This window comes from Zingiber officinale, chromosome 5A (genome assembly GCF_018446385.1).
Source record: "Zingiber officinale cultivar Zhangliang chromosome 5A, Zo_v1.1, whole genome shotgun sequence".
NCBI classification, from domain to species: domain Eukaryota; kingdom Viridiplantae; phylum Streptophyta; class Magnoliopsida; order Zingiberales; family Zingiberaceae; genus Zingiber; species Zingiber officinale.
The window spans coordinates 68,146,438-68,157,202 of record NC_055994.1 but is presented as its reverse complement, the minus strand read 5'-3'; positions in this window follow the sequence as shown (position 1 = coordinate 68,157,202).

Below are 10,765 nucleotides of genomic sequence, written 5' to 3'. Positions count from 1 at the left end.
TCTCCCACTAGCACTAGTGCCAATCAGTGTAGGCTCTAAGGCCCAATGACCTAGTGTGACCATCATGCTTTCTCTGTGCCAAATCGTTGGTCAAGGGATCAACGATGTTAGCCTTTGTGGGTAATCTGCAAATATTCACCTCTCCTCTATCGATGATCTCTCGAATGAGATGGAAGCGCCGTAGTATGTGTTTGGTTCGCTCGTGTGAGCGAGGTTCCTTAGCCTGTGCAATTACTCCATTGTTGTCACAATAGAGCTCTACAGGATCGACTATGCTAGGAACCACCCCAAGCTCAGTAATGAACTTGCGGATCCAAACTGCCTCCTTTGCTGCTTCTGATGCAGCAATATACTCGACCTCTATTGTAGAATCAGTAACTGTGTCCTGCTTCAAACTTTTCTAGCTCACATCACCACCATTTAAGCAAAACACGAAACCAGACTGCGATCTATAGTCATCCTGGTCAGTTTGAAAGCTGGCATCACTATAACTCTTTACAACTAGCTCATCATCACCTCCATATATCAAGAAATATTCTTTGGTCCTTCTTAAGTACTTAAGAATATTCTTGACCGCTATCCAGTGATGCTCACCTGGATCTGACTGGTATCTGCTCATCATGCTCAAAGCATACGAAACATCAGGACGAGTACATAGCATGATGTACATGATAGATCCTATGACTGAAGCATAAGGGATCGTATCCATGCAGTCTCTCTCCTCTCTAGAAGAGGGACTTTGAGTCTTCGAAAGACTCATACCATGTGACATCGGCAGAAATCCTTTCTTAGAATTCTGCATGGCAAACCGTAGTAATACCTTGTCAATATATGTACTCTGACTTAGGCCAAGCAATCTCTTAGATCTATCTCTATAGATCTTTATGTCTAGAATGTAGGCTGCTTCACCTAAGTCCTTCATTGAGAAAAAATTCTCTAGACAAGTCTTTACAGACTGCAGCAAAGGAATGTCTTTCTCAATGAGTAGTATGTCATCCACATACAATACAAGGAAAACAACTGTGTTCCCAACAACCTTCTTGTAAACACAGGGTTCATCTTCATTCTTGATGAAACCAAACTATTTGATCGCATCATTGAATCAAAGATTCCAGCTCCGAGAAGCTTGCTTTAGTCCATAAATGGACTTATGCAGCTTACATACTCTGCCAGTATACTGTGGATCTACGAAACCCTCAGGTTATGTCATGTACACATCCTCGATCAAGTTTCCATTCAGAAATGTGATTTTGACATCCATCTGCCAGATCTCATAATCATGGTATGCTGCTATAGCAAGCATGATCCGAATGGACTTAAACATCGCTACTGGAGAAAAAGTTTCATTATAGTCAATACCATGAATTTGTTTGAAATCTTTAGCTACCAGACGACCCTTATATATAAGTCCATCCATGTCAGTCTTTCTCTTAAAGACCCACTTAAACCCAATGGGTTTGACCCCTTCAGGTGGATCAACCAAAGCCCATACTTGGTTGGTGTACATGAAATCCATCTCGGATCTCATGGCCTCCAGCCATTTCTCAGAATCTGGTTTCATCACAGCTTCTTGATAGGAGGTAGGCTCATTCTCAACGAGCATAACGTCATCATGGTCAGACAAGAGAAATGAGTATCTCTCAAGCTGACAACGTACCCTATCAGACCTGTGAAGAGGTAGGTCTACTTGAAATGGTTGTTGTTCCTCAACTCCTTTTGGAACAACATCATCCACAACACTTTGTGGTTTCAGTTCAATGTCCATCAAGGCTTCAGTGCTATGGTCCATATCCTGAACTTCTTCAAGATTGAACGTACTCCCACTAGTTTTTCTAGAAACAAAGTCCCTTTCTAGAAATACCTTAGTCTTAGCCACAACTACCTTGTGTTGACTGGGAATGTATAAGTAATATCCCTTCATTTCCTTGGGATATTCAATAAAATATCACTTATCGGATTTGGGTCCCAATTTGTCTGAGACTTGACGTCGAACGTAAGCCTCACAACTCCAAATCCTCATAAAAGACACTTGGGTATCTCTCCTTGTCCATATCTTATATGGTGTCTTTATCACAGCCTTGGATGAAACATGGTTGAGTATGAAGGTTGTTGTGTCTAGAGCATAGCCCCAAAGAGATATAGGAAGATCTGTGTGACTCATCATAGATCGCACCATTTCTAATAGGGTACGATTTCTCCTTTCAGATACACCATTCCACTATGGTGTTCCAGGAGGAGTGAATTGAAATAGAATCCCACACTCAGCTAGATTGTTAAGAAACTCATGGCTAAGGTATTCACCACCTCTATCTGATCGAAGTATTTTAATACTTTTGCCAAGCTGGTTTTGTACTTCATTCATGAATGCTTTAAACTTTTCAAAGGATTTAGACTTATGTGTCATCAAATGCACATAACCATATCTACTGAAGTCATCAGTAAATGTAATGAAGTATCTATAACCACCTCTGGCAGCGACATTGAAAGGGCCACATACATCACTATGTATTAGTCCTAGCAAGTCAGTCGCTCTCTCGCTGTGTCCACTAAAGGGAGTCTTGGTCATCTTGCCTAGTAGGCATGTCTCGCATGTCTCATATAATTCAAAATCAAATGAGTCCAGCAAACCATCTTTATGGAGCTGGGATAAGCGTTTGTCATTTATATGACCTAAGCAACAATGCCAGAGATAGGTTTGGTTCATTTCATTTGATTTGAACCTTTAGGTATTTATGTTATAGATGAGGTTCTCTAAATCTAGAATATAGAGTCCGTTCATCAGAGGTGCACTACAATAGAACATATCATTTAAATAGATGAAACAACATTTATTCTTTATTATAAATGAAAAACCTTTCTTGTCTAAATAAGAAACTGAAATGATGTTCTTGGTAAGAGCAAGCACATAATAACATTCATCTAATTCTAGTACAAGCCTAGAGGGCAGAGATAGATAGTAAGTCCCTACAGCAACAGCAACAACCCATGCTCCATTGCCTACTCGTAGATCCACCTCGCCCTTTGTCAATGCCCTGCTATTTCTCAGCGCCTGCACATTAGTACAAATGTGAGAAGCACATCTGATATCCAATACCCATGATGCAGAAATAGATAGATTGACTTCTATAACATATATACCTGAAGTAGAAGTCTCACTTCTCTTCTTCTTGAGATCTTCTAGATAAACTTTGCTGTTCCTCTTCCAGTGCCTGGTCTGACCGCAGTGGAAGCAGGTTGCATCCTTGGCGACCCCTCCTTTGGGTTTTAGTGCCTTGCCTTTGCCCTTGGCTTGGGACTTTCCTTTTCCTTTAGGCTTACCCTTGCCCTTATGCTTTTGTACCATCAAAATGGAGTTGGGCTTTACCTTCTTAAGGTTAAGCTCAGCAGTTCTTAACATGCTTAGCAGCTCAGGCAGTGACTTGTCAATTTCGTTCATGTTGTAATTCATGACATATTGACTGTAGCTCTCTGGCAAGGATTGCAAGATCAAGTCTGTGGCCAGCTCTTGGCCAAATGGAAATCCCAACCTCTGTAGGTTCTCTATGTACCCAATCATCTTGAGCACATATAGACCTACGGGAGTCCCATCTTGCATCTTGCACTGAAACAATGCCTTGGAGATATCGAATCTCTCGTGCCTCGCTTGTCCTTGATATAGTTGACGAAGATGTTCAACCATATCATAAGCACCCATCAACTCGTGTTGCTTCTGAAGCTCAGAGTTCATGGTTGCGAGCATGAGGCATGACACATATAATGCGCCATCTTGATGCTTCTTATAAGCATCTCGATCAGCTCGCGTGGCAGTGGCAGGAGGTGCCTCGGGAATGGGCTGCTCCAGGACATACAGTTTTCGTTCTTGTGTGAGAACGATTCTCAGATTCCTGTACCAGTCCAGGAAATTAGCTCCATTAAGCTTGTCCTTATCAAGGAAAGAACGCAGAGAGAAGGTGTTCGTGTTTGTCGACATGGCAATCTACAACACAAAAATCCCGAAAATAAATAACATATTCCACTAATCATTTAATTAGGCCTTTAATTAAATGATGCTCCTACTGAATTATAGAATTTTTGTAGAATCAAGTCATGGATGTGGTCAAACCACACTTACTAGATTCTAACCAATTAGCTATAATTCTTACAGGACAAGATCCACATCATACTACGCCTTGAGTTAGCTTTGGTTAAATCACCCAAGACTTAGTATGATCGGTAGATAACTAATTATCAATTACATCTCTATGCAACTCTTGTTTATAGGATCAAAAATCTCATTTACATTAAAACTTGAGCTAGCTTTTGCTAAATCACCCAAGATTTAGTATAAATGTGATTTTTATCCTATCGTCCAACCATTGGAAAATGCCTATAGTTATACCCGATCAAATTGAGTTAACTAGTTGTACTCAATCTAATTCAGTTTGTACTCACCCAAGCCTTGATAGGCGGGACCAAGATTGTCCCTCCACACCCTACCAAGATAATATGTGTTGCTCTGCTTTGGTAGATTCAACAACAAAAAATGATTGAGGTAGTGATGAGTATCAAGACTTGGTAGGCATATCAAGTTGACTTGATAAAGATCTAATCTAATCGTGGATTCGTATCTTATACGCATCAAGGCACTAATTATCCTACTCTAGCATGCATCACATACACACAAGCAATGAATAATTAAATTTTAATTAGGCCATGGCCCTACTACGATCTTCTCAAGCCAATGAGAAGATCGGACGATCAACCTAGGGTCAACAACTTCTCCAAGCTCCTCCCTTTGACCACCATGTGTTGCTCGCACCCTCCTCGTCGTTCCTTCTCGAGTGGACCTTCCACCGCTCCATTTTTTTTGTACATTACAGATATGAAACTGTAGTTACATTTGAGTCTAAAAATCTATTTACAACAGGAAATAAAAAATGAGGGAGGTACGACACGCAGATCGCATAATATATACAACACGCACATCACACAAAATGGCGCGCAGGCCATATTATGAATTACAACACATTTAGTCCAATCAAATTGGGGTTTTTCGCCATGACCATCACAAAATCATACATAATTCTAAATTATGTATTTTACATAAATTTCTGTAATTTTACTACTGGTTTTACAATTTTATGAGTTAAAATTTTCCGGCGGTCTGGTTTAGCGATTTTCGGGCATGATCGCGGGACAATGCCCCTTGCGGGGTTAGGGGTAGCACCCCTTCTCACGAAATAAGTCTCACGAGTGTTCTACTATGATCTTACAATGCCTTAAGCTGCTGTCCCAAAACAATTAGGGCGGGACATTACCGTTTTGGAAAGTTTTTCTCGGTAGTCGAAGCCTACAAGTGTCCTAGCACTTGTTGCTTCGCCTCTACGAGAAAAATATCCATAAAATCTATAAAAATAGTAAGTTATAGAAACTTACAGATCTGAATTTTTGTCATAAAAACAAAAACAAAATAAGTACACACTTCGCACGTGGCTCTGATACCACTGTTGGAACTTTTGAGCCGCAAAAACTGCTTTTTGCATTGCGGAAACCTCGAAGTTCATAGCCACTGGATCCGTGCAAAGAATAAAATTTTCATGTACTTAGTTTTCTACTCTATATCTACTTTAGATTTACATGTTAAGATGTATACCTTTGAAGCAAAGCCCTTCGCAAATTCCGCTCGTCCAAGGTTCTTCGGATCTCAAGTGTGTTCAAGTGTACACACCTCTAGAAGTGTCCACACGAACAAGAGATGGAGAGGAAATCTTAGAATGTGCTAGCACCCCAAGGAGTCTCGGCAAGGATGAGAGGGAGAGAAGAGAAGAAGAGAGGAAGGAAGAAGATGGATTGAATGAGCACACAATGCTATTCAAGCACCATAATTTGGCCGACCACATTTAGAGGGTTTTAAACCTCCATGGGATACCAAGAGTCATGGCTCTTGGTCTCCCTCATGAGGTGACACTTGGTCAAGTCAAACTTGACCAAGTAAAGAAGCCTTGATGATGTGGAACACCATCATTGGCCGATCCCATGCCATGTCACAATGAGGTGTTGGTCAAGTCAAACTTGACCTCTTATCTCCCTTGGTTGATCAAATCTAACCATTTAATTCAAACCAATTTAATTTAATGAATCTATATTCATTGAATTAAATTGACTCAATGAATCATAATCTAATTAGACTCATTGGAAACATGAATCAAATTGAATCCAACTCAATTAGTCTAATTTGGATTACTCTTAATCCAATTTGGTTCATAATATGAACCTAATCCTTTTGGTTCATCATATGAACCCATTCTCCATCTAATTGCCCTTTGTGTGTGACCCTATAGGTTCTTGTAACGTTGTCAATGTTCCTAAACCCATTTTGAGGCATAAGTAATGAGCGGTATCTAGAAACACATCATTACTACCCAAGTTACAAGAATGTTGAGATTCAACATCACCTTGTGACTACTAATTGTGACTCTTCACAATATATGATAATGTCCTTCTATCCTTGACATCTAGATTGATTAAATTGAGGCATAGACCGTGTCATCCTCTAATCAATCTATATCTTGAACTCCAAGTAGACTCACTCTAAACAAATGAGCTCAATATCTCATATTGACTCATTTGGGCATGACCATGCACTTAGTGGTCTCACTCTATCAAGAATGATGATGTCACTCTCGTCATATAGGAGGGATAGATCCCATCTACATCACTCACATCCCTCCACATAATTTGTTACATACCCAGTAATCGCCTTTATAGTCCACCCTGTTATGGGTGACGTTTGACAGAGCCAAAGTATGGCCAGCCACAACTTAGCTCCCATCTTGGTTTGGTTTGGCCGGCCCTAGCTTGGGCTCTAAGCTAGGCTTGGCCGGCCACCAAGATGTGGGTAAGAAGTTGGGTTTTGGTGAATATAAGACTTTATAAATAAGAGGCTATAATAGGGGACGAGAAGAGAAATTGGTTTTGGTCTCCCGATCAGCTTGAGCTTCTCGTGTTCGCCCCGAACACCCAACTCAAGTTTATCAATAATATCTCATTCCACTAAAGAGTTATTATTGTACTACCGCACCAATCCCAAATTACATTATGGTTTCCTTCTTATTATGAGTGTATTAATCTCCCCGTGTTTAAGATATTGAATGCCCACTAATTAAATGAGTTACTGACAACTCACTTAATTAATATCTAGCTCCAAGAGTAGTACCACTCAACTTTATTGTCATGCCGGACTAGGTCCACCAGTAGGGTTTACATGACAATCCTTATGAGCTCCTCAAGGGGACATCATCAACCTAATTTACTAGGACACAGTTTCATTCTATAATAAACAACACACCATATAAATAATATCATTTCTCAACTTATTGAGCCTATTGATTTAACGAGCTAAATCGCATCCTTTGATAAATTAAAGAAATAAATATTAAATATACGCGCTTGTTATTATATCATGATTAAGAGCACACACTTCCATAATAACAGAGGTTTTGTTCTCTTATATATTCAGTATAAAAAGAAACTACCTCAAATGGTCCTGCTCAATACACTCATAGTGTACTAGTGTAATTTTATAGTCTAGATAAACTAATACCAAATTATACTACAACCACTCCAATGATTTACCCAATCCATCTTGGTTGTGAGCTACTATTTATAATTTATAAGGATCTGATAACATGATCTTCTGTGTGTCTTCTCACACCATATTATCTACAATATAAATTAAATGGACAACTACACTTAGCATAAATGTAGACATTTGACCAATGTGATTCTTATTTCTAAATAAATGTTTATGCAAATAGCTAGACTTTTAGTATGCATTCCAACAATCTCCCACTTATACTAAAAGACTCTGCTGCCATATACCCTGCCATACATCTGATTCCCAATCCCTCAACATGCCCATCAAAAGCTTTCACCTTAAGGGCCTAGTGAAAGGATCTTCCAGGTTATCATCTGATGCAATCTAGGCGACAACAACTTCTTCTCGTTTATACGATGTCTCGTATTAGGTGGTACTTGCGCTCAATGTGTTTACTTGCCTTATGGACTCATGGTTTCTTCGAGTTTGCTATTGCACCACTATTATCACAATAAATTGTAATAATTTTTGGACAAATCAGGAATCATATCTAAGTTCTGTTGGTGCAACCTTAGGTCAAGGTTAACCTGGTTGACCTGACTCGAGTTGACCTGACTCGAGTTGTGTTTTGATGTTTGACGAGAAGTGAGTTGTATTCTTGATGTTTGACAAGAATAGGTGTTTGGGAGATTGTAGGTGCAACCTTAGGTCAAGGTTGACCTAGTTGACCTGATTCGGGAAAAGTCCAAGCAGGGAGCTTGGCACGCGACAAGTCCAAGTATGGAGACTTGGCACTGGTAAAGTCCAAGTACGGAAACTTGACACGGGGAAAAGTCCAAGCAGGTAGCTTGGCACGCGGAAAGTCCAAGTATGGAGACTTGGCACGGAGAAGTCCAAGCAGGGAGCTTGGCACGAGGGAAAGTCCTAACTGGGATGTTAGGCAGGTGGAATGTCCTGGTGAGTGATACCAAGCAGTGGGAAAGTCCTAACTGGGATGTTAGGCAGTGTGGAAAGTCCTGGTGAGTGATACCAGGCAGTGGGAAAGTCCTAACTGGGATGTTAGGCAGTTGGAAAGTCCTGGTGAGTGAAGCCAGGCAGTGAGAAAGTCCTAACTGGGATGTTAGGCAGTGTGAAAGTCCTGGTGAGTGAAGCCAGGCAGTGAGAAAGTCCTAACTGGGATGTTAGGCAGTGTGGAAGTCCTGGTGAGTGGAGCCGGGCAAGGGAAAATCCAGATGGATCAAGGGTGATCGAACATCTGGTGTAGGGAAGTCTAAGTAGATCAAGGGAGTGATCGGATACTTGGCACGAAGAGGAAAGTCCAAGTGGGTCAAAGGGATTGACCGGACACTTGGTGGGGAGTCTTAGCAGGTCAAGGGAGTGACCGGATGCTAAGCATGATGTACCAATAGATCAAGGTTGATCGGATATTGGTTTGGAAGGTTTGGGACTTGGTTTGGGCAAAAACCAAGTTTTGGATCGGTCTGCAGACCGATCCAGTGATACACTGGATAGCCTGATCGGTCACCAGACCGATCAGTAACCATCCAGTAGCCTACTGTAGGTTATCTGATCGGTCTGGAGACCGATCAGACAACGATCAGGAGGCGCAAAGAATTCGGGAGAAAAGAAGCCTGATCGGTCCGTAGACCGATCAGGAGCTTCCCTGATCGGTCTGTGGACCGATCAGGAGCTTCCCTGATCGGTCCATGGACCGATCAGAGACGGAACAGAAGCAAAGGCTAGGGAGTGGATCGGTCTGTGGACCGATCCACATGTAGCCTGATCGGTCTGTGGACCGATCCAGGAACTAGCCGTTGCGTCGCAACGGCTAGATTTCTTCTGTGTTTCTTCGCTTTCTTCGCAGGTTATAAAAGGAGGGCTGCTACTGCGAGCCTTTCTTCTTCTTTCTCTTCTTTTCAACTGAGCTGCTGCTGTGCTCTTGAGCTTTGTTGAGTTCCGAAGCTCCGTGTGAGCTTCTTCGACTGGGTTTCTGCTGTTGTAGGCGTCTCGTGAAGTTGCTGCTTCAACCAGTCGACGAGAAGGCAAGCGTGTTTGTTTTACATTCATATTGTCTTGTGCTTCTTTGTATTTTGTATACTTCTATCTTGTTGTTGCAAGAGTTATTGTGGCGAGATTTCTCCACCCACAAGGAGTATATATTAGCCGGTTCTCCGGGGACTCATCCACCGACGGATTGATAGGCTTCGTCCACCTTACGGACACGCCGAGGAGTAGGAGTTTATCTCCGAACCTCGTTACATCGGTTTGTTTGAGGTTTGTCTTCTTTCCCTTTCGTTTCTGTGTTTATTTTCCGCTGCGCTAACACTAGTTTGTAGAAACGCGACGATTTGGGGTCGGCTATTCACACCCCCCTCTCTAGCCGAGTACGAACGATCCTAACAAGTGGTATCAGAGCGAGGCCGCTCTTCGACGGATCAACACCCAGGGGAGCACGGGCTAGAGATGGATCTCTATGGAGAAGATGTCACGATTCAACCCTTCTACGAGTCTCACGACAACTTCACATATTGGAAGATAAGGATGATGTATTTTCTTAGGACTAATATGTTAAATTGGTTTTGCGTACAAGAGGGGTTTTCCCCTCCGATGGATGAGGAAGGAAAACCTATCAAGAAGAAGGAGTGGACGAAAGAGCAAATCCGGCAATCCGAAATCAATGACGAGGTAACAAAAATTATTGAATTTGCTTTACCTAATAATGTTTTGTGTAAGATAGATAGGTACAACAACGCCAAGGAATTGTGGAACAATTTGGCAAAATTTCATGAAGAGGAACCTAGTGAGCCAAGTAGCTCACATCATGGAGAAAGCGAATTGGGAGTTGAGGGCTACTCAACATCCAAGGAAGAAGAGGAGGAGAGCTCTTGTTCAAGATCGGAGCAAGAAGAGGCATCTACCTCCGGAAGGGATGAAGAAGAAAGCTCATCTACATCCACAACCCTAGGTAACTCAAACACTGTGATTTCAAGCAAATTACACATAATGTGTTTTGAGTGTAGGAAGTTTGGGCACTACAAGAGTAAGTGTCCAAAGAGGGTTAGAAAGACTCCATCGGCGCCAAAGATCAAGGAAGTCGCAGTCCCAACACGCAAGGGCAAGGAGCACGTGGTGTGCTTCCAATGCAAGCGAAGGGGACATTATCGGAGTCAATGTCCGAGGGGGAGGCAA